Consider the following 25614-nt stretch of genomic DNA (forward strand, 5'->3'; position numbering starts at 1 on the left):
AGATTCCCCGCCTCAGATTCCCCGCCACAGATTCCCTGCCTCAGATTCCCTGCCTCTGATTGCCTTCCTCTGATTCCCTGCCTCTGATTCCCTGCCTCTGATTCCCTGCCTCTGATTCCCTGCCTCTGATTCCCTGCCTCTAATTCCCTGCCTCTGATTCAGCACCTCTGATTCCACGCCTCTCTTTCCGTGTCTCTGATTCCCCGCCTCTGATTCCCTGCCTCTGATACCATGCCTCTCTTTGCCTGCCTCTATTTCCGTGCCTCTTTCTCTGCATCTAGTTTCCCACATCTCATTTGCCCCCTCTGATAACCCGCCTCTGATTCCATGCCTCTGATTCCCCGCCTCTGATCCCCGCCTCTGATTCCCCGCCTCTGATTCCCTGCCTCAGATTCCCTGCCTCAGATTCCTTGCCTCAGATTCCCTGCCTCTGATTCCCCGCCTCTGATTCCCCACCTCTTATTCCCCGCCTCTGATTCCCCGCCTCTGATTCCCCGCCTCTGATTCCCTGCCTCTGTTTCCCCGCCTCTGATTCCCCGCGTCTGATTCCCCGCCTCAGATTCCCCGGCTCTGATTCCCTGCCTGAGATTCCATGCCTCAGAATCCCCGCCTCAGATTCCCTGCCTCAGATTCCCGCCTCAGATTCCCCGCCTCAGATTCCCCGCCTCAGATTCCCTGCCTCAGAATCCCCGCCTCAGATTCCCCGCCTCAGATTCCCCGCCTCAGATTCCCCGCCTCAGATTCCCTGCCTCAGATTCCCTACCTCAGATTCCCTGCCTCAGATTCCCTTCATCTGATTCCATTCATCTGATTCCCTGCCTCTGATTCCCTGCCTCTGATTTCCTGCCTCTGATTTCCCACCTCTGATTCCCCGCCTCAGATTCCCTGCCTCAGATTCCCTGCCTCAGATTCTCTGCCTCTGATTCCCTGCCTCAGATTCCCTGCCTCAGATTTCCTGCCTCAGATTCCCTGCCTCTGATTGCCTGCCTCTGATTCCCTGCCTCTGATTCCCTGCCTCAGATTCCCTGCCTCAGATTCCCTGCCTCAGATTCCCCGCCTCTGATTCCCTGCCTCAGATTCCCTGCCTCAGATTCCCTGCCTCAGATTCCCCGCCTCAGAATCCCGGCCTCTGATTCCCTGTCTCTGTTTCCCCGCCTCTGATTCCCCGCCTCTGATTCCCCGCCTCAGATTCCCCGGCTCTGATTCCCCGCCTCAGATTCCCCGCCTCAGATTCCCCGCTTCAGATTCCCCGCCTCAGATTCCCCGTATCAGGTTCCCCGCCTCAGATTCCCCGCCTCAGATTCCCCGCCTCAGATTCCCCGCCTCAGATTCCCTGCCTCAGATTCCCTGCCTCTGATTGCCTGCCTCTGATACCCTGCCTCTGATTCCCTGCCTCTGATTCACTGCCTCTGATTCCCTGCCTCTGATTCCCTGCCTCTGATTCCCTGCCTCTGATTCTGCGCCTCTGATTCCACGCCTCTCTTTCCGTATCTCTGATTCCCCGCCTCTGATTCCCTGCCTCTGATACCCTGCCTCTCTTTGCCTGCCTCTATTTCGGTGCCTCTTTCTCTGCATCTAGTTTCCCACATCTCATTTGCCCCCTCTGATAACCCGCCACTGATTCCATGCCTCTGATTCCCCGCCTTTGATTCCCCACCTCTGATTCCCTGCCTTTGATTCCCCGCCTCTGATTCCCTGCCTCAGATTCCCTGCCTCAGATTCCCTGCCTCAGATTCCCTGCCTCAGATTCCCTGCCTCTGATTCCCCGCCTCTGATTCCCCGCCTCTTATTCCCCGCCTCTGATTCCCCGCCTCTGATTCCCCGCCTCTGATTCCCCGCCTCTGATTCCCAGCCTCTGAATCCTCGCCTCTGAATCCCCGCCTCTGATTCCCCGCCTCTGTTTCCCCGCCTCTGATTCCCCGCCTCTGATTCCCCGCCTCTGATTCCATGCCTCTGATTCCCCGCCTCTGATTCCAGGCCTCCTATTCCCCGCCTCTGATTCCCCACCTCTGATTGACTGCCACTGATTGCCCGCCTCTGATTTCCCGCCTCTGATTCCCCGCCTCTGATTCCCCACCTCTGTCTGTATGCCTCTCTTTCGCCTCCGCTTTTTCCCCTACACTCTTTCCGCGCCTCTCTTTCCCTCCCTCAATTTCAACAACTCTGTTTGATCTGTTCTGTGTACCTCATTTTCAACATACAAGTTCCAACAACTATGTTTCACCCATCACTTTCCCCGCCTCTATGTTTCCGCCTATGTTTACCCGCCTCTGTTTACCCACCTGTTTCACCGCCTATGATTCCCCGCCTCTGATTCCCCACCTCTGTCTCGATGCCTCTCTTTCGCCTCCACTCTTTCCCCTCCACTCTTTCCGTGCCTGTCTTTCCCTCCCTCAATTTCAACAACACTGTTTGATCTGTTTTGTGTACCTCATTTTAAACACACAAGTTCCAACCACTATGTTTTGCCCGCCTCTTTCCCCGCCTCTATTTATCCACCTATGTTTACCTGCCTCTGTTTACCCGCCTGTTTCCCCGCCTCTGATTCCCCACCTTTCATTCCCTGCCTCTCTTCCTCTGCCTCTCTTTCCCCACATCTCTTTTCCTCCCCCTGATTCCCCGCCTCTGATTCCCCGCCTCTGATTCCCTGCCTCTGATTCCCCGCCTCTGATTCCCTGCCTCAGATTCCCTACCTCAGATTCCCTGCTTCAGATTCCCTGCCTCAGATTCCCCGCCTCTGATTCCCCGCCTCTTATTCCCCGCCTCTGATTCCCCTCCTCTGATTCCCCACCTCTGATTCCCTGCCTCAGATTCCCCGGCTCTGATTCCCTGCATCAGATTCCCTGCCTCTGATTCCCTGCCTCTGATTCCGCACCTCTGATTCCACGCATCTCTGACCATGTCTCTGATTCCCCGCCTCTGATTCCCTGCCTCTGATACCCTGCCTCTCTTTGCCTGCCTCTATTTCCGTGCCTCTTCCTCTGCATCTAGTTTCCCACATCTCATTTGCCCCCTCTGATAACCCACCTCTGATTCCCTGCCTCAGATTCCTTGCCTCAGATTCCCTGCCTCTGATTCCCCGCCTCTGATACCCCGCCTCTTATTCCCCGCCTCTGATTCCCCGACTCTGATTCCCCGCCTCTGATTCCCTGCCTCTGTTTCCCTGCCTCTGATTCCCCGCGTCTGATTCCCCACCTTAAATTCCCCGGCTGTGATTCCCTGCCTGAGATTCCATGCCTCAGAATCCCCGCCTCAGATTCCCTGCCTCAGATTCCCCGCCTCAGATTCCCCGCATCAGATTCCCCGCCTCAGATTCCCTGCCTCAGATTCCCCGCCTCAGATTCCCCGCCTCAGATTCCCCGCCTCAGATTCTCCGCCTCAGATTCCCTGCGTCAGATTCCCTGCCTCAGATTCCCTGCCTCAGATTCCCTTCATCTGATTCCCTTCATCTGATTCCCTGCCTCTGATTCCCTGCCTCTGATTCAATGCCTCTGATTCCCCGCCTCTGATTCCCTGCCTCTGATTCCCTGCCTCTGATTGCCTGCCTCTGATTCCCTGCCTCTGATTCCCTGCCTCTGATTCCCTGCCTCTGATTCCGTGCCTCTGATTCCACGCCTCTCTTTCCTTGTCTCTGATTCCCCGCCTCTGATTCCCTGCCTCTGATACCCAGCCTCTCTTTGCCTGCCTCTATTTCCGTGCCTCTTTCTCTGCATCTAGTTTCCCACATCTCATTTGCCCCCTCTGATAACCCGCCTCTGATTCCATGCCTCTGATTCACTGCCTCAGATCCCCTGCCTCAGATACCCCGACTCAGATTTACCGCCTCAGATTCCCCGCCTCAGATTCCCTGCCTCAGATTCCCTGCCTCAGATTCCCTGCCTCAGATTCCCTGCCTCAGATTCCCTGCCTCCGATTCCCCGCCTCTGATTCCCCGCCTCTGATTCCCCGCCTCTGATTCCCAGCCTCTGAATCCTCGCCTCTGAATCCCCGCCTCTGATTCCCCGCCTCTGTTTCCCCGCCTCTGATTCCCCGCCTCTGATTCCCCGCCTCTGATTCCATGCCTCTGATTCCCCGCCTCTGATTCCATGCCTCCTATTCCCCGCCTCTGATTCCCCACCTCTGATTGCCTGCCACTGATTGCCCGCCTCTGATTTCCCGCCTCTGATTCCCCGCCTCTGATTCCCCACCTCTGTCTGTATGCCTCTCTTTCGCCTCCGCTTTTTCCCCTACACTCTTTCCGCGCCTCTCTTTCCCTCCCTCAATATCAACAACTCTGTTTGATCTGTTCTGTGTACCTCATTTTCAACACACAAGTTCCAACAACTATGTTTCACCCATCACTTTCCCCGCCTCTATGTTTCCGCCTATGTTTACCCGCCTCTGTTTACCCACCTGTTTCACCGCCTATGATTCCCCGCCTCAGATTCCCCACCTCTGTCTCGACGCCTCTCTTTCCCCTCCACTCTTTCCGTGCCTGTCTTTCCCTCCCTCAATTTCAACAACACTGTTTGATCTGTTTTGTGTACCTCATTTTAAACACACAAGTTCCAACCACTATGTTTTGCCCGCCTCTTTCCCCGCCTCTATTTATCCACCTATGTTTACCTGCCTCTGTTTACCCGCCTGTTTCCCCGCCTCTGATTCCCCACCTTTCATTCCCTGCCTCTCTTTCTCTGCCTCTCTTTCCCCACATCTCTTTTCCTCCCCCTGATTCCCCGCCTCTGATTCCCTGCCTCTGATTCCCTGCCTCTGATTCCCCGCCTCTGATTCCCTGCCTCAGATTCCCTACCTCAGATTCCCTGCCTCAGATTCCCTGCCTCAGATTCCCCGCCTCTGATTCCCCGCCTCTTATTCCCCGCCTCTGATTCCCCTCCTCTGATTCCCCACCTCTGATTCCCTGCCTCAGATTCCCCGGCTCTGATTCCCTGCATCAGATTCCCTGCCTCAGATTCCCTGCCTCTGATTCCCCGCCCCTGATTCCCTGCCTCTGATTCCCCGCCTCTGATTCCCTGCCTCAGATTCCCTGCCTCAGATTTCCTGCCTCAGATTCCCTGCCTGTGATTCCCCGCCTCAGATTCCCCGCCTCAGATTCCCCGCCTCAGATTCCCCGCCTCAGATTCTCCGCCTCAGATTCCCCGCCTCAGATTCCCCGCCTCAGATTCCCCGCCTCAGATTCCCTGCCTCAGATTCCCTGCCTCTGATTGCCTGCCACTGATTCCCTGCCTCTGATTCCCTGCCTCTGATTCCCTGCCTCTTATTCCCTGCCTCTGATTCCCTGCCTCTGATTCCCTGTTCTGATTCCGAGCCTCTGATTCCACGCCTCTCTTTCCGTATCTCTGATTCCCCGCCTCTGATTCCCTGCCTCTGATACACTGCCTCTCTTTGCCTGCCTCTATTTCGGTGCCTCTTTCTCTGCATCTAGTTTCCCACATCTCATTTGCCCACTCTGATAACCCGCCTCTGATTCCATGCCTCTGATTCCCCGCCTCTGATTCCCCGCCTCTGATTCCCTGCCTCTGATTCCCCGCCTCTGATTCCCTGCCTCAGATTCCCTGCCTCAGATTCCCTGCCTCAGATTCCCTGCCTCAGATTCCCTGCCTCTGATTCCCCGCCTCTGATTCCCCGCCTCTTATTCCCCGCCTCTGATTCCCCGCCTCTGATTCCCCGCCTCTGATTCCCTGCCTCTGTTTCCCCGCCTCTGATTCCCCGCCTCTGATTCCCCGCATCAGATTTCCCGGCTCTAATTCTCTGCCTGAGATTCCCTGCCTGACATTCCCCGCCTCAGATTCCCTGCCTCAGATTCCCCGCCTCAGATTCCCCGCCTCATATTCCCCGCCTGAGATTCCCCTTCTCAGATTCCCCGCCTCAGATTCCCCGCCTCAGATTCCCCGCCACAGATTCCCTGCCTCAGATTCCCTGCCTCTGATTGCCTTCCTCTGATTCCCTGCCTCTGATTCCCTGCCTCTGATTCCCTGCCTCTGATTCCCTGCCTCTGATTCCCTGCCTCTAATTCCCTGCCTCTGATTCAGCACCTCTGATTCCACGCCTCTCTTTCCGTGTCTCTGATTCCCCGCCTCTGATTCCCTGCCTCTGATACCATGCCTCTCTTTGCCTGCCTCTATTTCCGTGCCTCTTTCTCTGCATCTAGTTTCCCACATCTCATTTGCCCCCTCTGATAACCCGCCTCTGATTCCATGCCTCTGATTCCCCGCCTCTGATCCCCGCCTCTGATTCCCCGCCTCTGATTCCCTGCCTCAGATTCCCTGCCTCAGATTCCTTGCCTCAGATTCCCTGCCTCTGATTCCCCGCCTCTGATTCCCCACCTCTTATTCCCCGCCTCTGATTCCCCGCCTCTGATTCCCCGCCTCTGATTCCCTGCCTCTGTTTCCCCGCCTCTGATTCCCCGAGTCTGATTCCCCGCCTCAGATTCCCCGGCTCTGATTCCCTGCCTGAGATTCCATGCCTCAGAATCCCCGCCTCAGATTCCCTGCCTCAGATTCCCGCCTCAGATTCCCCGCCTCACATTCCCCGCCTCAGATTCCCTGCCTCAGAATCCCCGCCTCAGATTCCCCGCCTCAGATTCCCCGCCTCAGATTCCCCGCCTCAGATTCCCTCCCTCAGATTCCCTACCTCAGATTCCCTGCCTCAGATTCCCTTCATCTGATTCAATTCATCTGATTCCCTGCCTCTGATTCCCTGCCTCTGATTTCCTGCCTCTGATTTCCCACCTCTGATTCCCCGCCTCAGATTCCCTGCCTCAGATTCCCTGCCTCAGATTCTCTGCCTCTGATTCCCTGCCTCAGATTCCCTGCCTCAGATTTCCTGCCTCAGATTCCCTGCCTCTGATTGCCTGCCTCTGATTCCCTGCCTCTGATTCCCTGCCTCAGATTCCCTGCCTCAGATTCCCTGCCTCAGATTCCCCGCCTCTGATTCCCTGCCTCAGATTCCCTGCCTCAGATTCCCTGCCTCAGATTCCCCGCCTCAGAATCCCGGCCTCTGATTCCCTGTCTCTGTTTCCCCGCCTCTGATTCCCCGCCTCTGATTCCCCGCCTCAGATTCCCCGGCTCTGATTCCCTGCCTGAGATTCCCGGCCTCAGATTAAACGCCTCAGATTCCCCGCCTCAGATTCCCCGCCTCAGATTCCCCACCTCAGATTCCCCGCTTCAGATTCCCCGCCTCAGATTCCCCGTATCAGGTTCCCCGCCTCAGATTCCCCGCCTCAGATTCCCCGCCTCAGATTCCCCGCCTCAGATTCCCTGCCTCAGATTCCCTGCCTCTGATTGCCTGCCTCTGATACCCTGCCTCTGATTCCCTGCCTCTGATTCACTGCCTCTGATTCCCTGCCTCTGATTCCCTGCCTCTGATTCCCTGCCTCTGATTCTGCGCCTCTGATTCCACGCCTCTCTTTCCGTATCTCTGATTCCCCGCCTCTGATTCCCTGCCTCTGATACCCTGCCTCTCTTTGCCTGCCTCTATTTCGGTGCCTCTTTCTCTGCATCTAGTTTCCCACATCTCATTTGCCCCCTCTGATAACCCGCCACTGATTCCATGCCTCTGATTCCCCGCCTTTGATTCCCCACCTCTGATTCCCTGCCTTTGATTCCCCGCCTCTGATTCCCTGCCTCAGATTCCCTGCCTCAGATTCCCTGCCTCAGATTCCCTGCCTCAGATTCCCTGCCTCTGATTCCCCGCCTCTGATTCCCCGCCTCTTATTCCCCGCCTCTGATTCCCCGCCTCTGATTCCCCGCCTCTGATTCCCCGCCTCTGATTCCCAGCCTCTGAATCCTCGCCTCTGAATCCCCGCCTCTGATTCCCCGCCTCTGTTTCCCCGCCTCTGATTCCCCGCCTCTGATTCCCCGCCTCTGATTCCATGCCTCTGATTCCCCGCCTCTGATTCCAGGCCTCCTATTCCCCGCCTCTGATTCCCCACCTCTGATTGACTGCCACTGATTGCCCGCCTCTGATTTCCCGCCTCTGATTCCCCGCCTCTGATTCCCCACCTCTGTCTGTATGCCTCTCTTTCGCCTCCGCTTTTTCCCCTACACTCTTTCCGCGCCTCTCTTTCCCTCCCTCAATTTCAACAACTCTGTTTGATCTGTTCTGTGTACCTCATTTTCAACATACAAGTTCCAACAACTATGTTTCACCCATCACTTTCCCCGCCTCTATGTTTCCGCCTATGTTTACCCGCCTCTGTTTACCCACCTGTTTCACCGCCTATGATTCCCCGCCTCTGATTCCCCACCTCTGTCTCGATGCCTCTCTTTCGCCTCCACTCTTTCCCCTCCACTCTTTCCGTGCCTGTCTTTCCCTCCCTCAATTTCAACAACACTGTTTGATCTGTTTTGTGTACCTCATTTTAAACACACAAGTTCCAACCACTATGTTTTGCCCGCCTCTTTCCCCGCCTCTATTTATCCACCTATGTTTACCTGCCTCTGTTTACCCGCCTGTTTCCCCGCCTCTGATTCCCCACCTTTCATTCCCTGCCTCTCTTTCTCTGCCTCTCTTTCCCCACATCTCTTTTCCTCCCCCTGATTCCCCGCCTCTGATTCCCCGCCTCTGATTCCCTGCCTCTGATTCCCCGCCTCTGATTCCCTGCCTCAGATTCCCTACCTCAGATTCCCTGCCTCAGATTCCCTGCCTCAGATTCCCCGCCTCTGATTCCCCGCCTCTTATTCCCCGCCTCTGATTCCCCTCCTCTGATTTCCCACCTCTGATTCCCTGCCTCAGATTCCCCGGCTCTGATTCCCTGCATCAGATTCCCTGCCTCAGATTCCCTGCCTCTGATTCCCCGCCCCTGATTCCCTGCCTCTGATTCCCCGCCTCTGATTCCCTGCCTCAGATTCCCTGCCTCAGATTCCCTGCCTCAGATTCCCTGCCTGTGATTCCCCACCTTTGATTCCCCACCTCTTATTCCCCGCCTCTGATTCCCCACCTCTGATTCCGTGCCTCTGATTCCCTGCCTCTGTTTCCCCGCCTCTGATTCCCCGCCTCTGATTCCCCGCCTCAGATTCCCCGGCTCTGATTGCCTGCCTGAGATTCCATGCCTCACATACCCCGCCTCAGATTCCCCGCCTCAGATTCCCCGCCTCAGATTCCCCGCCTCAGATTCCCCGCCTCAGATTCCCCGCCTCAGATTCCCCGCCTCAGATTCCCAGCCTCAGATTCCCCGCCTCAGATTCCCCGCCTCAGATTCTCCGCCTCAGATTCCCCGCCTCAGATTCCCCGCCTCAGATTCCCCGCCTCAGATTCCCTGCCTCAGATTCCCTGCCTCTGATTGCCTGCCACTGATTCCCTGCCTCTGATTCCCTGCCTCTGATTCCCTGCCTCTTATTCCCTGCCTCTGATTCCCTGCCTCTGATTCCCTGTTCTGATTCCGAGCCTCTGATTCCACGCCTCTCTTTCCGTATCTCTGATTCCCCGCCTCTGATTCCCTGCCTCTGATACACTGCCTCTCTTTGCCTGCCTCTATTTCAGTGCCTCTTTCTCTGCATCTAGTTTCCCACATCTCATTTGCCCACTCTGATAACCCGCCTCTGATTCCATGCCTCTGATTCCCCGCCTCTGATTCCCCGCCTCTGATTCCCTGCCTCTGATTCCCCGCCTCTGATACCCTGCCTCAGATTCCCTGCCTCAGATTCCCTGCCTCAGATTCCCGGCCTCAGATTCCCTGCCTCTGATTCCCCGCCTCTGATTCCCCGCCTCTTATACCCCGCCTCTGATTCCCCGCCTCTGATTCCCCGCCTCTGATTCCCTGCCTCTGTTTCCCCGCCTCTGATTCCCCGACTCAGATTTACCACCTCAGATTCCCCGCCTCAGATTCCCTGCCTCAGATTCCCTGCCTCAGATTCCCTGCCTCAGATACCCTGCCTCAGATTCCCTGCCTCCGATTCCCCGCCTCTGATTCCCCGCCTCTGATTCCCCGCCTCTGATTCTCAGCCTCTGAATCCCCGCCTCTGAATCCCCGCCTCTGATTCCCCGCCTCTGATTCCCCGCCTCTGATTCCCCGCCTCTGATTCCCTGCCTCTCATTCCCTGCCTCTGATTCCGAGCCTCTGATTCCACGCCTCTCTTTCCGTATCTCTGATTCCCCGCCTCTGATTCCCTGCCTCTGATACCTTGCCTCTCTTTGCCTGCCTCTATTTCGGTGCCACTTTCTCTGCATCTAGTTTCCCACATCTCATTTGCCCCCTCTGATTACCCGCCTCTGATTCCATGCCTCTGAATCCCCGCCTCTGATTCCCCGCCTCTGATTCCCTGCCTCTGATTCCCCACCTCTGATTCCCTGCCTCAGATTCCCTGCCTCAGATTCCCTGCGTCCGATTCCCCGCCTCTGATTCCTCGCCTCTGATTCCCCGCCTCTGATTCCCCGCCTCTGAATCCCAGCCTCTGAATCCCCGCCTCTGATTCCCCGCCTCTGTTTCCCCGCCTCGGATTCCCCGCCTCTGATTCCCCGCCTCTGATTCCCTGCCTCTGATTACCCGCCTCCCTTTCCGCGCAACTTTCCCGGCCTCCGTTTCCCCACTTCTCTTTCCCCGCCTCAGATTCCCTGCCTCAGATTCCCTGCCTCCGATTCCCCGCCTCTGATTCCCCGCCTATGATTCCCCGCCTCTGATTCCCAGCCTCTGAATCCCCACCTCTGAATCCCCGCCTCTGATTCCCCGCCTCTGTTTCCCCGCCTCTGATTCCCCGCCTCTGAATCCCTGCCTCAGATTCCCTGCCTCAGATTCCCTGCCTCAGATTCCCTGCCTCAGATTCCCTGCCTCAGATTCCCTGCCTCAGATCCCTGCCTCCGATTCCCCGCCTCTGATTCCCCGCCTCTTATTCCCCGCCTCTGATTCCCAGCCTCTGAATCCCCGCCTATGAATCCCCGCTTCTGATTCCCAGCCTCTGAATCCCCACCTCTGAATCCCCGCCTCAGATTCCATGCCTCTGATTCCCCGCCTCTGATTCCCCACCTCTGATTGCCTGCCACTGATTGCCCGCCTCTGATTCCCCGCCTCTGATTCCCCACCTCTGTCTCGACGCCTCTCTTTCACCTCCACTCTTTCCCCTCCACACTTTCCGTGCCTGTCTTTCCCTCCCTCAATTTCAACAACACTGTTTGATCTGTTTTGTGTACCTCATTTTAAACACACAAGTTCCAACCACTATGTTTTGCCCGCCTCTTTCCCCGCCTCAATTTATCCACCTATGTTTACCTGCCTCTGTTTACCCGCCTGTTTCCCCTCCTCTGATTCCCCACCTTTCATTCCCCGCCTCTCTTTCCCTGCCTCTATTTCCGCGCCTCTTTCTCTGACTCTCTTTCCCCACATCTCTTTTCCTCCCCCTGATTCCCCGCCTCTGATTCCCCGCCTCTGATTCCCTGCCTCTGATTCCCCGCCTCTGATTCCCTGCCTCAGATTCCCTGCCTCAGATTCCCTGCCTCAGATTCCCTGCCTCTGATTCCCCGCCTCTGATTCCCCGCCTCTTATTCCCCGCCTCTGATTCCCCGCCTCTGATTCCCCACCTCTGATTCCCTGGCTCAGATTCCCCGGCTCTGATTCCCTGCATCAGATTCCCTGCCTCAGATTCCCTGCCTCTGATTCCCCGCCTCTGTTTGCCTGCCTCTGATTCCCCGCCTCTGATTCCCTGCCGCAGATTCCCTGCCTGTGATTCCCTGCCTCAGATTCCCTGCCTCTGATTCCCCGCCTTTGATTCCCCAGCTCTTATTCCCCACCTCTGATTCCCCACCTCTGATTCCCTGCCTCTGATTCCGCACCTCTGATTCCACGCCTCTCTTTCCGTGTCTCTGATTCCCCGCCTCTGATTCCCTGCCTCTGATCCCCTGCCTCTCTTTGCCTGCCTCTATTTCGGTGGCTCTTTCTCTGCATCTAGTTTCCCACATCTCATTTGCCCCCACTGATAACCCGCCTCTGATTCCATGCCTCTGATTCCCCGCCTCTGATTCCCCGCCTCTGATTCCCCGCCTCTGATTCCCTGCCTCAGATTCCCTGCCTCAGATTCCTTGCCTCAGATTCCCTGCCTCTGATTCCCCGCCTCTGATTCCCCACCTCTTATTCCCCGCCTCTGATTCCCCGCCTCTGATTCCCTGCCTCTCATTCCCTGCCTCTGATTCCGCACCTCAGATTCCACGCCTCTCTTTCCGTGTCTCTGATTCCCCGCCTCTGATTCCCTGCCTCTGATCCCCTGCCTCTCTTTTCCTGCCTCTATTTCCGTGCCTCTTTCTCTGCATCTAGTTTCCCACATCTCATTTGCCCCCTCTGATAACTCGCCTCTGATTCCATGCCTCTGATTCACTGCCTCAGATTCCCTGCCTCAGATACCCCGACTCAGATTTACCACCTCAGATTCCCCGCCTCAGATTCCCTGCCTCAGATTCCCTGCCTCAGATTCCCTGCCTCAGATACCCTGCCTCAGATTCCCTGCCTCCGATTCCCCGCCTCTGATTCCCCGCCTCTGATTCCCCGCCTCTGATTCTCAGCCTCTGAATCCCCGCCTCTGAATCCCCGCCTCTGATTCCCCGCCTCTGATTCCCCGCCTCTGATTCCCCGCCTCTGATTCCCTGCCTCTCATTCCCTGCCTCTGATTCCGAGCCTCTGATTCCACGTCTCTCTTTCCGTATCTCTGATTCCCCGCCTCTGATTCCCTGCCTCTGATACCTTGCCTCTCTTTGCCTGCCTCTATTTCGGTGCCACTTTCTCTGCATCTAGTTTCCCACATCTCATTTGCCCCCTCTGATTACCCGCCTCTGATTCCATGCCTCTGAATCCCCGCCTCTGAATCCCCGCCTCTGATTCCCTGCCTCTGATTCCCCACCTCTGATTCCCTGCCTCAGATTCCCTGCCTCAGATTCCCTGCGTCCGATTCCCCGCCTCTGATTCCTCGCCTCTGATTCCCCGCCTCTGATTCCCCGCCTCTGAATCCCAGCCTCTGAATCCCCGCCTCTGATTCCCCGCCTCTGTTTCCCCGCCTCGGATTCCCCGCCTCTGATTCCCCGCCTCTGATTCCCTGCCTCTGATTACCCGCCTCCCTTTCCGCGCAACTTTCCCGGCCTCCGTTTCCCCACTTCTCTTTCCCCGCCTCAGATTCCCTGCCTCAGATTCCCTGCCTCCGATTCCCCGCCTCTGATTCCCCGCCTATGATTCCCCGCCTCTGATTCCCAGCCTCTGAATCCCCACCTCTGAATCCCCGCCTCTGATTCCCCGCCTCTGTTTCCCCGCCTCTGATTCCCCGCCTCTGAATCCCTGCCTCAGATTCCCTGCCTCAGATTCCCTGCCTCAGATTCCCTGCCTCAGATTCCCTGCCTCAGATTCCCTGCCTCAGATCCCTGCCTCCGATTCCCCGCCTCTGATTCCCCGCCTCTTATTCCCCGCCTCTGATTCCCAGCCTCTGAATCCCCGCCTATGAATCCCCGCTTCTGATTCCCAGCCTCTGAATCCCCACCTCTGAATCCCCGCCTCAGATTCCATGCCTCTGATTCCCCGCCTCTGATTCCCCACCTCTGATTGCCTGCCACTGATTGCCCGCCTCTGATTCCCCGCCTCTGATTCCCCACCTCTGTCTCGACGCCTCTCTTTCGCCTCCACTCTTTCCCCTCCACACTTTCCGTGCCTGTCTTTCCCTCCCTCAATTTCAACAACACTGTTTGATCTGTTTTGTGTACCTCATTTTAAACACACAAGTTCCAACCACTATGTTTTGCCCGCCTCTTTCCCCGCCTCAATTTATCCACCTATGTTTACCTGCCTCTGTTTACCCGCCTGTTTCCCCTCCTCTGATTCCCCACCTTTCATTCCCCGCCTCTCTTTCCCTGCCTCTATTTCCGCGCCTCTTTCTCTGACTCTCTTTCCCCACATCTCTTTTCCTCCCCCTGATTCCCCGCCTCTGATTCCCCGCCTCTGATTCCCTGCCTCTGATTCCCCGCATCTGATTCCCTGCCTCAGATTCCCTGCCTCAGATTCCCTGCCTCAGATTCCCTGCCTCTGATTCCCCGCCTCTGATTCCCTGCCTCTTATTCCCCGCCTCTGATTCCCCGCCTCTGATTCCCCACCTCTGATTCCCTGGCTCAGATTCCCCGGCTCTGATTCCCTGCATCAGATTCCCTGCCTCAGATTCCCTGCCTCTGATTCCCCGCCTCTGTTTGCCTGCCTCTGATTCCCCGCCTCTGATTCCCTGCCGCAGATTCCCTGCCTCAGATTCCCTGCCTCAGATTCCCTGCCTCTTATTCCCCGCCTTTGATTCCCCAGCTCTTATTCCCCACCTCTGATTCCCCACCTCTGATTCCGCGCCTCTGATTCCCTGCTTCTCTTTCCCCGCCTCTGATTCCCCGCCTCTGATTCCCCGCCTTTGATTCCCCAGCTCTTATTCCCCACCTCTGATTCCCCACCTCTGATTCCCTGCCTCTGATTCCGCACCTCTGATTCCACGCCTCTCTTTCCGTGTCTCTGATTCCCCGCCTCTGATTCCCTGCCTCTGATACCCTGCCTCTCTTTGCCTGCCTCTATTTCGGTGCCTCATTCTCTGCATCTAGTTTCCCACATCTCATTTGCCCCCACTGATAACCCGCCTCAGATTCCATGCCTCTGATTCCCCGCCTCTGATTCCCCGCCTCTGATTCCCTGCCTCTGATTCCCTGCCTCAGATTCCCTGCCTCAGATTCCTAGCCTCAGATTCCCTGCCTCTGATTCCCCGCCTCTGATTCCCCACCTCTTATTCCCCGCCTCTGATTCCCCGCCTCTGATTCCCCGCCTCTGATTCCCTGCCTCTGTTTCCCCGCCTCTGATTCCCCGCGACTGATTCCCCGCCTCAGATTCCCCGGATCTGATTCCCTGCCTGAGGTTCCATGCCTCAGAATCCCCACCTCAGATTCCCTGCCTCAGATTCCCCGCCTCAGATTCCCCGCCTCAGATTCCCCGCCTCAGATTCCCTGCCTCAGATTCCCCGCATCAGATTCCCTGCCTCAGATTCCCTGCCTCAGATTCCCTTCATCTGATTCCCTTCATCTGATTCCCTGCCTCTGATTCTCTGCCTCTGATACCCTGCCTCTGATTCCCCACCTCTGCTTCCCCGCCTCAGATTCCCTGCCTCAGATTCCCTGCCTCAGATTCCCTGCCTCTGATTCCCTGCCTCAGATTCCCTGCCTCAGATTCCCTGCCTCAGATTCCCTGCCTCTGATTGCCTGCCTCTGATTCCCTGCCTCTGATTCCCTGCCTCTGATTGCCTGGCTCTGATTCCCTGCCTCTGATTCCCTGCCTCTGATTCCCTGCCTCTGATTCCGCACCTCTGATTCCACGCCTCTCTTTCATTGTCTCTGATTCCCCGCCTCTGATTCCCTGCCTCTGATACCCTGCCTCCCTTTGCCTGCCTCTATTTCCGTGCCTCTTTCTCTGCATCTAGTTTCCCACATCTCGTTTGCCCCCTCTGATAACCCGCCTCTGATTCCATGCCTCTGATTCACTGCCTCAGATTCCCTGCCTCAGGTACCCTGAAACGGATTTACCACCTCAGATTCCCCACCTCAGATTCCCTGCCTCAGATTCCCTGCCTCAGATTCCCTGCCTCAGATTCCCTGCCTCAGATTCCCTGCCTCCGATTCCCCGCCTCTGATTCCCCGCCTCTGATTCCCCGCCTCTGATTCCCAGCCTCTGAATCCCCGCCTCTGAATCCCCGCCTCTGATTCCCCGCCTCTGTTTCCCCGCCTCTGATTCCCCGCCTCTGATTACCCGCCTCTGATTCCACGCCTCTGATTCCCCGCCTCTGATTCCAGGCCTCTTATTCCCCGCCTCTGTTTCCCCACCTCTGATTGCCTGCCACTGATTGCCCGCCTCTGATTCCCCGCCTCTGATTCCCCGCCTCTGATTCCCCACCTCTGTCTGTATGCCTCTCTTTCGCCTCCGCTTTTTCCCCTACACTCCTTCCGCGCCTCTCTTTCCCTCCCTCAATTTCAACAACTCTGTTTGATCTGTTCTGTATACCTCATTTTCAACACACAAGTTCCAACCACTATGTTTCACCCATCACTTTCCCCGCCTCTATTTTTCCGCCTATGTTTACCCGCCTCTGTTTATTCACCTGTTTCACCACCTCTGATTCCCTGCCACTGATTCCCCACCTCTGTCTCGATGCCTCTCTTTCGCCTCCACTCTTTCCCCTCCACTCTTTCCGTGCCTGTCTTTCCCTCCCTCAATTTCAACAACACTGTTTGATCTGTTTTGTGTACCTCATTTTAAACACACAAGTTCCAACCACTATGTTTTGCCCGCCTCTTACCCCGCCTCTATTTATCCACCTATGTTTAACTGCCTCTGTTTACCCGCCTGTTTCCCCGCCTCTGATTCTTCACCTTTCATTCCCCGCCTCTCTTTCCCTGCCTCTATTTCCGTGCCTCTTTCTCTGCCTCTCTTTCCCCACATCTCTATTCCTCCCGCTGATTCCCCGCCTCTGATTCCCCGCCTCTGATTCCCTGCCTCTGATTCCCCGCCTCTGATTCCCTGCCTCAGATTCCCTGCCTCAGATTCCCTGCCTCAGATTCCCTGCCTCTGATTCCCCACCTCTGATTCCCCGCCTCTTATTCCCCGCCTCTGATTCCCCGCCTCAGATTCCTTGCCTCCGATTCCCCGCCTCAGATTCCCCGCCTCAGATTCCCCGGCTCTGATTCCCTGCCTGAGATTCCATGCCTCAGAATCCCCGCCTCAGATTCCCTGCCTCAGATTCACCGCCTCAGATTCCCTGCCTCTGTTTCCCCGCCACTGATTCCCCGCCTCAGATTCCCCGGCTCTGATTCCCTGCCTGAGATTCCCTGCCTCACATACCCCGCCTCAGATTCTCCGCCTCAGATTCCCCGCCTCAGATTCCCCGCCTCTGATTCCCTGCCTCTGATCCCCTGCCTCTCTTTGCCTGCCTCTATTTCGGTGCCTCTTTCTCTGCATCTAGTTTCCCACATCTCATTTGCCCCCACTGATAACCCGCCTCTGATTCCATGCCTCTGATTCCCCGCCTCTGATTCCCCGCCTCTGATTCCCCACCTCTGATTCCCTGCCTCAGATTCCCTGCCTCAGATTCCCTGCCTCAGATTCCTTGCCTCAGTTTCCCTGCCTCTGATTCCCCGCCTCTGATTCCCCACCTCTTATTCCCCGCCTCTGATTCCCCGCCTCTGATTCCCTGCCTCTCATTCCCTGCCTCTGATTCCGCACCTCTGATTCCACGCCTCTCTTTCCGTGTCTCTGATTCCCCGCCTCTGATTCCCTGCCTCTGATCCCCTGCCTCTCTTTGCCTGCCTCTATTTCCGTGCCTCTTTCTCTGCATCTAGTTTCCCACATCTCATTTGCCCCCTCTGATAACCCGCCTCTGATTCCATGCCTCTGATTCACTGCCTCAGATTCCCTGCCTCAGATACCCCGACTCAGATTTACCACCTCAGATTCCCCGCCTCAGATTCCCTGCCTCAGATTCCCTGCCTCAGATTCCCTGCCTCAGATTCCCTGCCTCAGATTCCCTGCCTCCGATTCCCCGCCTCTGATTCCCCGCCTCTGATTCCCCGCCTCTGATTCCCAGGCTCTGAATCCCAGCCTCTGAATCCCCGCCTCTGTTTCCCCGCCTCTGATTCCCCGCCTCTGATTCCCCGCCTCTGATTCCACGCCTCTGATTCCCCGCCTCTAATTCCAGGCCTCTGATTCCCCGCCTCTGATTCCCCGCCTCTGATTCCCCACCTCTGTCTGTATGCCTCTCTTTCGCCTCCGCTTTTTCCCCTACACTCTTTCCGCGCCTCTCTTTCCCTCCCTCAATTTCAACAACTCTGTTTGATCTGTTCTCTGTACCTCATTTTCAACACACAAGTTCCAACCACTATGTTTCACCCATCACTTTTCCCGCCTCTATTTTTCTGCCTATGTTTACCCGCCTCTGTTTATTCACTTGTTTCATCGCCTCTGATTCCCCGCCTCTGAATCCCCACCTCTGTCTCGACGCCTCTCTTTCGCCTCCACTCTTTCTCCTCCACTCTTTCCGTGTCTGTCTTTCCCTCCCTCAATTTCAACAACACTGTTTGATCTGTTTTGTGTACCTCATTTTAAACACACAAGTTCCAACCACTATGTTTTGCCCGCCTCTTTCCCCGCCTCTATTTATCCACCTATGTTTAACTGCCTCTGTTTACCCGCCTGTTTCCCCGCCTCTGATTCCCCACCTTTCATTCCCCGCCTCTCTTTCCCTGCCTCTATTTCTGCGCCTCTTTCTCTGCCTCTCTTTCCCCACATCTCTTTTCCTCCCGCTGATTCCCCGCCTCTGATTCCCCGCCTCTGATTCCCTGCCTCTGATGCCCCGCCTCTGATTCCCTGCCTCAGATTCCCTGCCTCAGATTCCCTGCCTCAGATTCCCTGCCTCAGATTCCCCGCCTCTGATTCCCCGCCTCTTATTCCCCGCCTCTGATTCCCCGCCTCTGATTCCCCGCCTCTGATTCCCTGCCTCAGATTCCCCGGCTCTGATTCCCTGCATCAGATTCCCTGCCTCAGATTCCCTGCCTCTGATTCCCCGCCTCTGATTCCCTGCCTCTGATTCCCCGCCTCTGATTCCCTGCCTCAGATTCCCTGCCTCAGATTCCCTGCCTCAGATTTCCTGCCTCAGATTCCCCGCCTCTGAATCCCGGCCTCTGATTCCCTGTCTCTGTTTCCCCGCCTCTGATTCCCCGCATCTGATTCCCCGCCTCAGATTCCCCGGCTCTGATTCCCTGCCTGAGATTCCCCTCCTCAGAATAAACGCCTCAGATTCCCCGCCTCAGATTCCCCGCCTCAGATTCCCCGCCTCAGATTCCCCGCTTCAGATTCCCCGCCTCAGATTCCCCGTATCAGGTTCCCCGCCTCAGATTCCCCGCATCAGATTCCCCGCCTCAGATTCCCCGCCTCAGATTCCCTGCCTCAGATTCCCTGCCTCTGATTGCCTGCCTCTGATACCCTGCCTCTGATTCCCTGCCTCTGATTCACTGCCTCTGATTCCCTGCCTCTGATTCCCTGCCTCTGATTCCCTGCCTCTGATTCTGCGCCTCTGATTCCACGCCTCTCTTTCCGTATCTCTGATTCCCCGCCTCGGATTCCCTGCCTCTGATACCCTGCCTCTCTTTGCCTGCCTCTATTTCGGTGCCTCTTTCTCTGCATCTAGTTTCCCACATCTCATTTGCCCCCTCTGATAACCCGCCTCTGATTCCATGCCTCTGATTCCCCGCCTTTGATTCCCCACCTCTGATTCCCTGCCTTTGATTCCCCGCCTCTGATTCCCTGCCTCAGATTCCCTGCCTCAGATTCCCTGCCTCAGATTCCCTGCCTCAGATTCCCTGCCTCAGATTCCCCGCCTCAGATTCCCCGCCTCAGATTCCCCGCCTCAGATTCCCCGCCTCAGATTCCCTGCCTCAGATTCCCTGCCTCTGATTGCCTTCCTCTGATTCCCTGCCTCTGATTCCCTGCCTCTGATTCCCTGCCTCTGATTCCCTGCCTCTGATTCCCTGCCTCTGATTCCCTGCCTCTGATTCCGCACCTCTGATTCCACGCATCTCTGACCGTGTCTCTGATTCCCCGCCTCTGATTCCCTGCCTCTGATACCCTGCCTCTTTTGCCTGCCTCTATTTCCGTGCCTCTTCCTCTGCATCTAGTTTCCCACATCTCATTTGCCCCCTCTGATAACCCACCTCTGATTCCATGCCTCTGATTCCCCTCCTCTGATTCCCCGCCTCTGATTCCCTGCCTCAGATTCCCTGCCTCAGATTCCTTACCTCAGATTCCCTGCCTCTGATTCCCCGCCTCTGATACCCCGCCTCTTATTCCCCGCCTCTGATTCCCCGACTCTGATTCCCCGCCTCTGATTCCCTGCCTCTGTTTCCCTGCCTCTGATTCCCCGCGTCTGATTCCCCACCTCAAATTCCCCGGCTGTGATTCCCTGCCTGAGATTCCATGCCTCAGAATCCCCGCCTCAGATTCCCCGCCTCACATTCCCTGCCTCAGATTCCCCGCCTCAGATTCCCCGCCTCAGATACCCGCCTCAGATTCCCCGCCTCAGATTCCCTGCGTCAGATTCCCTGCCTCAGATTCCCTGCCTCAGATTCCCTTCATCTGATTCCCTTCATCTGATTCCCTGCCTCTGATTCCCTGCCTCTGATTCAATGCCTCTGATTCCCCGCCTCTGATTCCCCGCCTCAGATTCCCCGCCTCAGATTCCCCGCCTCAGATTCCCCGCCTCAGATTCCCTGCGTCAGATTCCCTGCCTCAGATTCCCTGCCTCAGATTCCCTTCATCTGATTCCCTTCATCTGTTTCCCTGCCTCTGATTCCCTGCCTCTGATTCCCTGCCTCTGATTCCGCGCCTCTGATTCCACGCCTCTCTTTCCTTGTCTCTGATTCCCCGCCTCTGATTCCCCGCCTCTGATTCCCCGCCTCTGATTCCCCGCCTCTGATTCCCCGCCTCTGATTCCCTGCCTCTCATTCCCTGCCTCTGATTCCGAGCCTCTGATTCCACGCCTCTCTTTCCGTATCTCTGATTCCCCGCCTCTGATTCCCTGCCTCTGATACCTTGCCTCTCTTTGCCTGCCTCTATTTCGGTGCCACTTTCTCTGCATCTAGTTTCCCACATCTCATTTGCCCCCTCTGATTACCCGCCTCTGATTCCATGCCTCTGAATCCCCGCCTCTGATTCCCCGCCTCTGATTCCCTGCCTCTGATTCCCCACCTCTGATTCCCTGCCTCAGATTCCCTGCCTCAGATTCCCTGCGTCCGATTCCCCGCCTCTGATTCCTCGCCTCTGATTCCCCGCCTCTGATTCCCCGCCTCTGAATCCCAGCCTCTGAATCCCCGCCTCTGATTCCCCGCCTCTGTTTCCCCGCCTCGGATTCCCCGCCTCTGATTCCCCGCCTCTGATTCCCTGCCTCTGATTACCCGCCTCCCTTTCCGCGCAACTTTCCCGGCCTCCGTTTCCCCACTTCTCTTTCCCCGCCTCAGATTCCCTGCCTCAGATTCCCTGCCTCCGATTCCCCGCCTCTGATTCCCCGCCTATGATTCCCCGCCTCTGATTCCCAGCCTCTGAATCCCCACCTCTGAATCCCCGCCTCTGATTCCCCGCCTCTGTTTCCCCGCCTCTGATTCCCCGCCTCTGAATCCCTGCCTCAGATTCCCTGCCTCAGATTCCCTGCCTCAGATTCCCTGCCTCAGATTCCCTGCCTCAGATTCCCTGCCTCAGATCCCTGCCTCCGATTCCCCGCCTCTGATTCCCCGCCTCTTATTCCCCGCCTCTGATTCCCAGCCTCTGAATCCCCGCCTATGAATCCCCGCTTCTGATTCCCAGCCTCTGAATCCCCACCTCTGAATCCCCGCCTCAGATTCCATGCCTCTGATTCCCCGCCTCTGATTCCCCACCTCTGATTGCCTGCCACTGATTGCCCGCCTCTGATTCCCCGCCTCTGATTCCCCACCTCTGTCTCGACGCCTCTCTTTCACCTCCACTCTTTCCCCTCCACACTTTCCGTGCCTGTCTTTCCCTCCCTCAATTTCAACAACACTGTTTGATCTGTTTTGTGTACCTCATTTTAAACACACAAGTTCCAACCACTATGTTTTGCCCGCCTCTTTCCCCGCCTCAATTTATCCACCTATGTTTACCTGCCTCTGTTTACCCGCCTGTTTCCCCTCCTCTGATTCCCCACCTTTCATTCCCCGCCTCTCTTTCCCTGCCTCTATTTCCGCGCCTCTTTCTCTGACTCTCTTTCCCCACATCTCTTTTCCTCCCCCTGATTCCCCGCCTCTGATTCCCCGCCTCTGATTCCCTGCCTCTGATTCCCCGCCTCTGATTCCCTGCCTCAGATTCCCTGCCTCAGATTCCCTGCCTCAGATTCCCTGCCTCTGATTCCCCGCCTCTGATTCCCCGCCTCTTATTCCCCGCCTCTGATTCCCCGCCTCTGATTCCCCACCTCTGATTCCCTGGCTCAGATTCCCCGGCTCTGATTCCCTGCATCAGATTCCCTGCCTCAGATTCCCTGCCTCTGATTCCCCGCCTCTGTTTGCCTGCCTCTGATTCCCTGCCTCTGATTCCCTGCCGCAGATTCCCTGCCTCAGATTCCCTGCCTCAGATTCCCTGCCTCTGATTCCCCGCCTTTGATTCCCCAGCTCTTATTCCCCACCTCTGATTCCCCACCTCTGATTCCCTGCCTCTGATTCCGCACCTCTGATTCCACGCCTCTCTTTCCGTGTCTCTGATTCCCCGCCTCTGATTCCCTGCCTCTGATCCCCTGCCTCTCTTTGCCTGCCTCTATTTCGGTGGCTCTTTCTCTGCATCTAGTTTCCCACATCTCATTTGCCCCCACTGATAACCCGCCTCTGATTCCATGCCTCTGATTCCCCGCCTCTGATTCCCCGCCTCTGATTCCCCGCCTCTGATTCCCTGCCTCAGATTCCCTGCCTCAGATTCCTTGCCTCAGATTCCCTGCCTCTGATTCCCCGCCTCTGATTCCCCACCTCTTATTCCCCGCCTCTGATTCCCCGCCTCTGATTCCCTGCCTCTCATTCCCTGCCTCTGATTCCGCACCTCAGATTCCACGCCTCTCTTTCCGTGTCTCTGATTCCCCGCCTCTGATTCCCTGCCTCTGATCCCCTGCCTCTCTTTTCCTGCCTCTATTTCCGTGCCTCTTTCTCTGCATCTAGTTTCCCACATCTCATTTGCCCCCTCTGATAACTCGCCTCTGATTCCATGCCTCTGATTCACTGCCTCAGATTCCCTGCCTCAGATACCCCGACTCAGATTTACCACCTCAGATTCCCCGCCTCAGATTCCCTGCCTCAGATTCCCTGCCTCAGATTCCCTGCCTCAGATACCCTGCCTCAGATTCCCTGCCTCCGATTCCCCGCCTCTGATTCCCCGCCTCTGATTCCCCGCCTCTGATTCTCAGCCTCTGAATCCCCGCCTCTGAATCCCCGCCTCTGATTCCCCGCCTCTGATTCCCCGCCTCTGATTCCCCGCCTCTGATTCCCTGCCTCTCATTCCCTGCCTCTGATTCCGAGCCTCTGATTCCACGTCTCTCTTTCCGTATCTCTGATTCCCCGCCTCTGATTCCCTGCCTCTGATACCTTGCCTCTCTTTGCCTGCCTCTATTTCGGTGCCACTTTCTCTGCATCTAGTTTCCCACATCTCATTTGCCCCCTCTGATTACCCGCCTCTGATTCCATGCCTCTGAATCCCCGCCTCTGAATCCCCGCCTCTGATTCCCTGCCTCTGATTCCCCACCTCTGATTCCCTGCCTCAGATTCCCTGCCTCAGATTCCCTGCGTCCGATTCCCCGCCTCTGATTCCTCACCTCTGATTCCCCGCCTCTGATTCCCCGCCTCTGAATCCCAGCCTCTGAATCCCCGCCTCTGATTCCCCGCCTCTGTTTCCCCGCCTCGGATTCCCCGCCTCTGATTCCCCGCCTCTGATTCCCTGCCTCTGATTACCCGCCTCCCTTTCCGCGCAACTTTCCCGGCCTCCGTTTCCCCACTTCTCTTTCCCCGCCTCAGATTCCCTGCCTCAGATTCCCTGCCTCCGATTCCCCGCCTCTGATTCCCCGCCTATGATTCCCCGCCTCTGATTCCCAGCCTCTGAATCCCCACCTCTGAATCCCCGCCTCTGATTCCCCGCCTCTGTTTCCCCGCCTCTGATTCCCCGCCTCTGAATCCCTGCCTCAGATTCCCTGCCTCAGATTCCCTGCCTCAGATTCCCTGCCTCAGATTCCCTGCCTCAGATTCCCTGCCTCAGATCCCTGCCTCCGATTCCCCGCCTCTGATTCCCCGCCTCTTATTCCCCGCCTCTGATTCCCAGCCTCTGAATCCCCGCCTATGAATCCCCGCTTCTGATTCCCAGCCTCTGAATCCCCACCTCTGAATCCCCGCCTCAGATTCCATGCCTCTGATTCCCCGCCTCTGATTCCCCACCTCTGATTGCCTGCCACTGATTGCCCGCCTCTGATTCCCCGCCTCTGATTCCCCACCTCTGTCTCGACGCCTCTCTTTCACCTCCACTCTTTCCCCTCCACACTTTCCGTGCCTGTCTTTCCCTCCCTCAATTTCAACAACACTGTTTGATCTGTTTTGTGTACCTCATTTTAAACACACAAGTTCCAACCACTATGTTTTGCCCGCCTCTTTCCCCGCCTCAATTTATCCACCTATGTTTACCTGCCTCTGTTTACCCGCCTGTTTCCCCTCCTCTGATTCCCCACCTTTCATTCCCCGCCTCTCTTTCCCTGCCTCTATTTCCGCGCCTCTTTCTCTGACTCTCTTTCCCCACATCTCTTTTCCTCCCCCTGATTCCCCGCCTCTGATTCCCCGCCTCTGATTCCCTGCCTCTGATTCCCCGCCTCTGATTCCCTGCCTCAGATTCCCTGCCTCAGATTCCCTGCCTCAGATTCCCTGCCTCTGATTCCCCGCCTCTGATTCCCCGCCTCTTATTCCCCGCCTCTGATTCCCCGCCTCTGATTCCCCACCTCTGATTCCCTGGCTCAGATTCCCCGGCTCTGATTCCCTGCATCAGATTCCCTGCCTCAGATTCCCTGCCTCTGATTCCCCGCCTCTGTTTGCCTGCCTCTGATTCCCCGCCTCTGATTCCCTGCCGCAGATTCCCTGCCTGTGATTCCCTGCCTCAGATTCCCTGCCTCTGATTCCCCGCCTTTGATTCCCCAGCTCTTATTCCCCACCTCTGATTCCCCACCTCTGATTCCCTGCCTCTGATTCCGCACCTCTGATTCCACGCCTCTCTTTCCGTGTCTCTGATTCCCCGCCTCTGATTCCCTGCCTCTGATCCCCTGCCTCTCTTTGCCTGCCTCTATTTCGGTGGCTCTTTCTCTGCATCTAGTTTCCCACATCTCATTTGCCCCCACTGATAACCCGCCTCTGATTCCATGCCTCTGATTCCCCGCCTCTGATTCCCCGCCTCTGATTCCCCGCCTCTGATTCCCTGCCTCAGATTCCCTGCCTCAGATTCCTTGCCTCAGATTCCCTGCCTCTGATTCCCCGCCTCTGATTCCCCACCTCTTATTCCCCGCCTCTGATTCCCCGCCTCTGATTCCCTGCCTCTCATTCCCTGCCTCTGATTCCGCACCTCAGATTCCACGCCTCTCTTTCCGTGTCTCTGATTCCCCGCCTCTGATTCCCTGCCTCTGATCCCCTGCCTCTCTTTTCCTGCCTCTATTTCCGTGCCTCTTTCTCTGCATCTAGTTTCCCACATCTCATTTGCCCCCTCTGATAACTCGCCTCTGATTCCATGCCTCTGATTCACTGCCTCAGATTCCCTGCCTCAGATACCCCGACTCAGATTTACCACCTCAGATTCCCCGCCTCAGATTCCCTGCCTCAGATTCCCTGCCTCAGATTCCCTGCCTCAGATACCCTGCCTCAGATTCCCTGCCTCCGATTCCCCGCCTCTGATTCCCCGCCTCTGATTCCCCGCCTCTGATTCTCAGCCTCTGAATCCCCGCCTCTGAATCCCCGCCTCTGATTCCCCGCCTCTGATTCCCCGCCTCTGATTCCCCGCCTCTGATTCCCTGCCTCTCATTCCCTGCCTCTGATTCCGAGCCTCTGATTCCACGTCTCTCTTTCCGTATCTCTGAT

The sequence above is a fragment of the Narcine bancroftii genome, chromosome 3 (assembly GCF_036971445.1).
Source record: "Narcine bancroftii isolate sNarBan1 chromosome 3, sNarBan1.hap1, whole genome shotgun sequence".
Taxonomy (NCBI): Eukaryota; Metazoa; Chordata; class Chondrichthyes; order Torpediniformes; family Narcinidae; genus Narcine; species Narcine bancroftii.